Genomic DNA, 7,594 nt, shown 5'->3' with positions numbered 1-7,594 from the left:
TAAGAGCTCAGCTCGGTGGGCAAGACCGAAATTCAAAAGTCCTCGGCGACTGTGTGGATGTACTGGGATTGGATTAGAGCGTGTGCAAGTACGGGGAACACCGCTGGGGCTGCATACTGATTGGGGGCCAGAGCTGGGCGCCGAGCAATTCAACATCACAGCCTCCCTTCCTGGATTAAAGTGGATTAAGCCACAAGGCTGTGAAGGTAAGGCTGGACACGGCCAAGCTGATGGAGTGCAAATGCAGTTTGTAGACGGTTTTTGCTCCAATACAATATTTGAAATACTGGAGCATTGGTAAGAACATTGTGTTTTTGTTTCAGTGTATTTCATTGGGGTGTTGATTTTGCTGTCCACAATATTTGGTGTTAACTATAGAAGAACTAATGCCTTTCAATGTCTACTTGAAGTCAAAAGCAAAGTATTCACTTAAAAGCTATCTCCATTCATTCATTCATTCATTCATTCATTCGTTCATTCATTCATTCTGTTTGTTGCTTGTTTCAGTTTGTTAAATAATTCCCCTCAGAAAATTACTTGGACGATTTACAGCGTTACTTGAACATGACAAGTATTCTACCTTGGGTGGCATGGGGGGGGGGGATTAAATCAGCCACTAATTCTCCTCGTTTCACTCTAAGTGGTTCCCCGTGCCTGTGAGGAGGAATGGGAATGCTTCTGTGGAGAGGAACCGGAGAGCAGAGGGTCGAGCCCCCAAAAGAACTCCGCTGGGCAAAAGCCCTCAGGTTCTCCCTGCAAACGTCCCTCAGGTTTCCACCCAGGAACACACAGGGAACCCTAATGGCCACGGCCATCTCTGATTTCTCCTGACAAATTGTCTTATCAGACTGCGGCCGATTGGGCGAATAAAAACATGACCCTTACCTAGATTCCCCCACATTGACACAGACATCTTGGGTACACCGATGAGGAGATAAGGGGGGATCACTGCGGCCGCTGGAGTGGCTAACAAGGACCATTAGAGTTTCTTTCATGCATGGTGCTTGATGCTGAGGAATGGGAGGGGTGGATGGAGTGGGGATAGAGGTATGGAGGGGGTGGGGGTGAGGGTTGCTGTGGTAGTGGGGGGGGGGGGGCAGAATGGAGAGTTGGGGGTCGGTGGGTTTGCACAGGGCCCAGTAGTCTCTCAGATCGGCATCATTGTCCAACATTAAGAGCCATAGCCATTGTGCTGTGGGCAGGGGTGGGTGGAGGGGGAAGGGGGGGAGGTGGGGGGGGAGGTGGAGGAGGGGGAGGAGGACGGTGACCGGGGAGATAAGTGACTCCTCCCTCCCCGATTCACGCTCTGCTACTCCTGAAGGAGCCAAGGACAGGGCCGGGGACACAGTGGGGGCTTTGTGGCAGGTTAGCTGCAGGGACGGCAGGGCAGAGGGAGGAGTGCGAAAAAAGAAATAGGCAGCGGAGTGGGGGTGGAGGTGGGGGGAGAGAAAGCACAGCACAGCGAGCGGATGGATGGATGGACAGAGTGGAAGGGGGGGTGCAGAGAGAGAGAGAGAGAGAGAGAGACCTTTGAGTTGAGGTGGACATGCAATGTCAGGACAGAGGCAGAATAGTCCTGGGTCACATTCCTAAATTGAGTGCACAGTCATGGGAGAAAAAGAGAGGGAGGGAGGAGATAGAGAGAAAAAGAGAGGAAGGAGGGAGAGCAAGAGAGAGGGAGAGAGAAAGGAGGGTGGGAGAGAGGAGAGGAGGAGAGCGAGCATAAAGAAAGGGAGAGTGAGAAGGTCAGCCTCAGAGACTTCATGTCTACGGGGGGTGTTGACTCCGAGGCTTCAGTTACACAAGAGCAGTCCTGTCATGTCCATCAAGCCTGGACGAGTCTGAGAGCAGTGTGCAGAATGGAGGGGAAAGCGTCTGAGGAACTTCCTGTCTGTGGTCCGACAACAGGAGTCCCATGCACAACAATCGCCGCGCCAACCCTCGCGTGATGCCACCACACAAGTTCACACCGAACACTGGGAAATGCTCCCACCTACCAGACCTTTTGTCACAATGTTATGATACGAAGATATGGGTGAGGTCTGCCTGAAATAGTGTGCTTTTTTTTTTCTTTTTTTTTTTTTTTTTTTTAAGAAAGTCTTTCAGAAATGTGTCATTCAACGAGTTGTTTTCATGTGACAGTAATTGGTGATTAGAGCAATTTAGGAGTCACGAAGGTGAATAGGGTTAAGTTTATGATTCTTTTAGTTGCATTGTGCCACAGTGCGGTGGTGACATGAGTCGTAGGCATCAAAGGCTTGACATGGGACAAACATTCAAAGGATTGCTGCGTTAAAAGGCAGCCTTTAACGTTCTCAGTTGACACACTTGGGTCTCTTATGACAGATACTTCAATTTCTCAGTGACAAGGACATAAAGAGACACTGTGACACGAGTGGACTTGTTGCAGCAGTTATGTCAAAAAAAGACGTGACGAGACCGGACGGCTGTTTTCAGCCTAGTTCTAGTTTTACTTGACTCTTTGTATTCTGAAGAGAGAATGCTGAAGTTAACAAGCCATCAGCACACATAATGTGTGTTTGTGTTTCCCCAAGGTTTAAATAAACAGCTGATGATGATGAATTACGAGCTAAATCTAAAAAAAAGCAACATTTCTTATTTGGTCATCATCAAATTGTGTTTCATTTGTTCTATTGCAAACTGGGCTTAATTTTCCATCTCTAGCATAATTTCCATTCAAAGCTGAAGCTGCACAGGCCATGGATTTTTAGTTCGCAATTATGGCAAAATAAATCACTTCCCTTGTCAAACAATGACACAGTCTAAAGAGCTCTTAATAGTCTCCTAGTTAATCATTATGGGAATCTATTAGTGCAAATGGACGACAAGATTTATGAAGCAACACAAGAGGAACTACTCATAACTCATAACGAACACTTCACCCAGACAAGTCTCGCAAGTCTAAAATTGGTACTTGATGAATTCAGAGGGATGGTGGAAATAAAATACATAATTCACTGATTCAGAACCTTGCACATCCATATCCAAGAGCCTATACATATAACTTTAGCATAATTCCCTCTGTACTGTCTTGGATGTGTTTACATAGCGTTACTTTTGTTGTTATTCCAACAGGTTTAGTGTATAAGTCTCCAACTGACTGACTGGCGGAATGTCGACTGCGGGGAAACCATGGCAACCGCCCCAGCCTCGCTGTGGCGATGGGCTCCTTACTTCCCTGCCGGGCCCACGCTGGGCGGGGTCATGTCAGACATCGGCCCCCATAGCGTCGCTCCATCTCCTGCCTCTCCTCCTCCAGAGCTGTCACCACCCCCCTGCTGGCTTGTCCCAACACAGACTCAACCCCACCAGTCCCCGGCCGCAGGGGGCCTGCTCCCGCCATTATGCTTCCCAGCCTCGGGCCATCTCAGCGACTCTGCCATCCATAAACGCCCAGGGGAAAGAGAGAGGGAGAAAGAGAGAGGGAGAGAGAGAGAGAGAGAGAGAGAGAGAGAGAGGGAGGGAGGGAAAAGAGGGGAGCCGGTGAGAGTCCATCTCTCATCCGCCTCGTCCCTGTCGGAGAGGCCCTAACCCCGCAGCCCCCGCGTGCGTCTGTCTGTCGGTCCGTCTCGGCTGCCGCTTTCTCTAGCTCACTGTGTGGGACGATTAAAAAGAGGGCACCCTGTGAGCCCAATGACTTCCTCTCCTTGCGCTCTCTTTGTGGCCGTGATGGAAAGGGGACGTGTCGGTAATTTGTTTCTGACAAAGAAGGCTTAGCTGTTTTTATTTTTCTGTAGATATTTTCAAGCGAGGTCACTCACAGAGACAACACCTCTAGGTTTTCGAAGTTTATGAATCGGACATTTTGTCTCAACCAACGTTAAACCACTGAGCTGCACCGAAGTGTCATCTGTATTGGTCACACCACCTCAAGGCAATGGACTCTTTTCGGCTCAATAAAGGAGCACTGGCCAGTATTTAAGCATAAATGCTTCTTTAGTGTGAGGGAAAATGCACTTGCACCAAATACCTTGGAGAGCAGGGAACTGCAAGTTGGCAATAAATTATAATTGAGGGACACTTTGAGTAGGGGCTTTTAAGTAAATAAGTCAAATTAATTGTCAGGAAATCAATACAACTCAGCTAACTTTTGTATTGACGTCCCCTTTCTTATTAAGCTCCAAGCCATTTCCAAGCAATCTCACAGTCCCGTCACAAGATTTTCCAGCATAACTGAATGCATGGGCAGTGGCGTCATGCCCATTGAAGTAAAGGGGGCACGTGCCCCCTCTGTTTTTTCGTCCCTGATATTTTTTTTAATCATAACTTTCCGATTATGCTCCATAATAATCCATTCAAGAGCCTTTAATGACTCAAATATATTCTTCTGGATGTGTAATAAAACTATAAAGACCGGCCATCAGCCCTTTTCCTAAAATTGGTGTCTGTAGCATAGGCCTACATAGGCTATGTTCCCGTAGAAACGCACACGCACGTTGAGTGCGCATTGTTGTGTTTATGTTGAACTGTGACAGTTAACGTTAGGCTACAATTTGAACAGTTGAACTGCAGTTTGGACAGCTACAGTCAATGGTGTTGAAGTGGCAAGTAGGCTGGCTATGCAATAAATCAACATTACATTCGGATGATATTAAAAAGTAACGGAATTATTTGTGGACCTGGAAATGTTGGTGATGATCACAAAGTTCACCAAACGCTCCAAAATCGCGTTTCCAGGGAATATGGGATATTTATAGCAATATAGCACCCAATATTTGTCAAATAATTGACAAAATTATTGCAACGTCGCTGATTGTGCCCCCTAAGAATTTTGGCTTGCATGACGCCTCTGTGCATGGGCGACAAATTCTAAGAGTGCATCTTCGTGACAGGATGGTAATTGAACCCCAACCAGTGGTCCAGTTTACTCCATGTGAGACAATTGTAGGCAACTGTTTTTAAACAACAAGCTCTGCTTTCAGTCAGTGTAGCCATATATTATGATCTGGTGTTAGTTCAAGGATAGGTTGACAAGGCTCATGTAACAAACAGCCCCACCCAAACTAATTGAGCTCTCTGAATTGCCCTGGTCTCACATAAACAGTGGGTAATTAGTGATTATATGACACCCAATAGCATTTCCAAACTGATACTTTATAGCGGCGATAATGACCAGAGATGGGGCCTGGTAACCACCATGAAGGCATTACACGGGTGATAACAGCAGCATAATTACCCGTGGCTGGAGCCTTAAACAACATCTACCAGCACGGCGCTATTAAACCGCGGTGCTCCGATAGGCCTGCGGCAATATGACAACTCATATTAGAGTGAACCTCGTGCGGCTGCCTCTCACCTCCGTGTCCCCCTGGGAATTCCCACAGGACGTGGGGAGCGCACGGCCTGACAACAAAGACGAGACAGAGGCAGGAGCTTCACATTCTCTTCCCACACTGGCTCTACCCTGGAGATGGTCGGATCCCAACCCCCCCCCCCCCCCCCCCCTCCCCCCAACCCCCAACCCCAACACACACCCCTGCTGCCGCCATTACCACCAGTGCCCTCACCACCCCCACGCCCACCTCCTCCTCCTCCATACCTTCCTCATTGTGGTGGGATTTAATTAAAGTCCCCGCCACCTCCACCACCCTGGGCCTCGGCTCGCCAGGGTACGGCTCCTCGCTGGGGCGCAGGGAGACGGTGTGTCATCCACAGCAGACCCTCCCCCTTACACACACACACAACACACACAAACACACACACACACACACACACACACACACACACACACACACAACACACACACACACACACACACACACACACACACACCACGCTGGGAACAAGCAGAGAGTGATGTACTCATGATGGCCACTGTTGTGCCGACCTGTCGACGTCTCTTCAACACACACAAAAACTCTCGTCCTTACATTAGACACTCATTACGGACTCCTCAACCCCCCGACACATCAGATATGGAGATTTATTTGACAGATATGCAGATTTATTTTACCATGCACTACAACCCTGCAGAACAAACTTCTTTACCAAATATATATGAAGGATATCAAATAGTCCTAAATGCAATTGTAAAATATTCTTATGATGAAAATAACGTCTCTTGGATTGTATCTCTGTCCTCAGGCAAAAATGTAACAAACGTTTTAAACTGAGTAAATACATAACATAATTCAGGAGGAAATCTACCAAATCAAAATTATCATTCAATCTATCTAGATGATGGCATCTAAATGAGACAATGGCAATTAATTTTGTCATGCTCTTGCCTGCTGAAAGGGTGAGATAGGGAGGGGCTAATGTGCATTTATGGAATGGGGGTGGGTCAAATCCCAGACGTGTTGCCACGGTGATAAGGTACTCCCTGCCGCCGTCGGGTCTCGCACATGTGGGGAGTCATGGCGACTGGATTGTGACAGACACAGTGACAAGTCCGCCGAGATATCTGGTCAACCTTGAGCCGCGATTCTCGAAACTTTCCTGTGCTCGGCACTGTCGACTAAAGAACCGTGTTCTCCTCAGAGACCTAACGCAGAAAGGGCTCATCCTGGCTTCTATGGCAGCCTTTTACTCAAACCTCAAAGCAAAGGTTCTTAACATTTTCACCCGTCTTGTCCATGTCCTGAAGATATACCCTAGACACACAATCACACTAGCTCACACTAGACTCAACTCCACTCTCCAGTTTATGAGGCTTCTTGGCTGACTGCATAGTATTTCAAGTTAACAACAACAACAAAAAAAAAGCCAGTGGGCTCACTTTGGGAAGAACATAAATGTCAGATCGCCCTAATTTACAGGAGCATCTACTACCGCACAGGGCGCTCAGCAATCAATTTATATATGGAGTAAAACTGCAGGAAAACTTGAGCAGGAGCCTTGGCGTGGCATCCCGCAGCCTGGGGGTCAGGACTCTGATCAAGCTCAATGTCAGTGCGGCCCATTGTCCCCCAGACCCCCCTCACCCCCACCCCGCCACGGCACTAGTGTAACTTATAGAGGTCGCCATAGTGATGGCCACTGGGAGACAGAGTGGCGACACAGAGAGAGCGAGCGAGACGGCTGACACGAGCCGAGACTGTACATTACTGTATCTGAGTCCACCTCTGCGCCTCGTCACCCACTGCGATGAGGGACACAGACATTTATATGTCTGGAGCGGAGGGGGGAGGGGTGGCACACAATTGGTGCATGGTATACTTCACTACAAGACTTCAGAAGAAGGAGTGAGTTAGAGATTTGAGCAGTAGAGATTTGGTTGGAGATGTATACAACACCAATGTCAAAACCCCAAAGTGATTATTGTCTACCTTTGGCATCCTCTTGTGATATAAAACATGTCAAGATAATTATTATATAATGTTATGTGCAATGAAGAAACTGCAATCAAAGCTTCTACGCTAATCAAACCTGTTGAGGCAATATTCCTTATGAATATTAGCTATTGATTAAATTTAATTTGTTAATAATTCACTAAACAGTCCCCACTTTGACACACACTCTCTCCCTCTCCCTCTCTCTCTCTCACACACGTAAGGGTGATTCGTCAATAAAATACACATTGCTTCTTTTCAAGAGCAAACCATCCAAATATTACAATATGAAATGTGTGAAA

Source organism: Sardina pilchardus, chromosome 8 (assembly GCF_963854185.1).
Source record: "Sardina pilchardus chromosome 8, fSarPil1.1, whole genome shotgun sequence".
Lineage (NCBI taxonomy): Eukaryota > Metazoa > Chordata > Actinopteri > Clupeiformes > Clupeidae > Sardina > Sardina pilchardus.
This window is presented reverse-complemented; position numbering follows the sequence as displayed.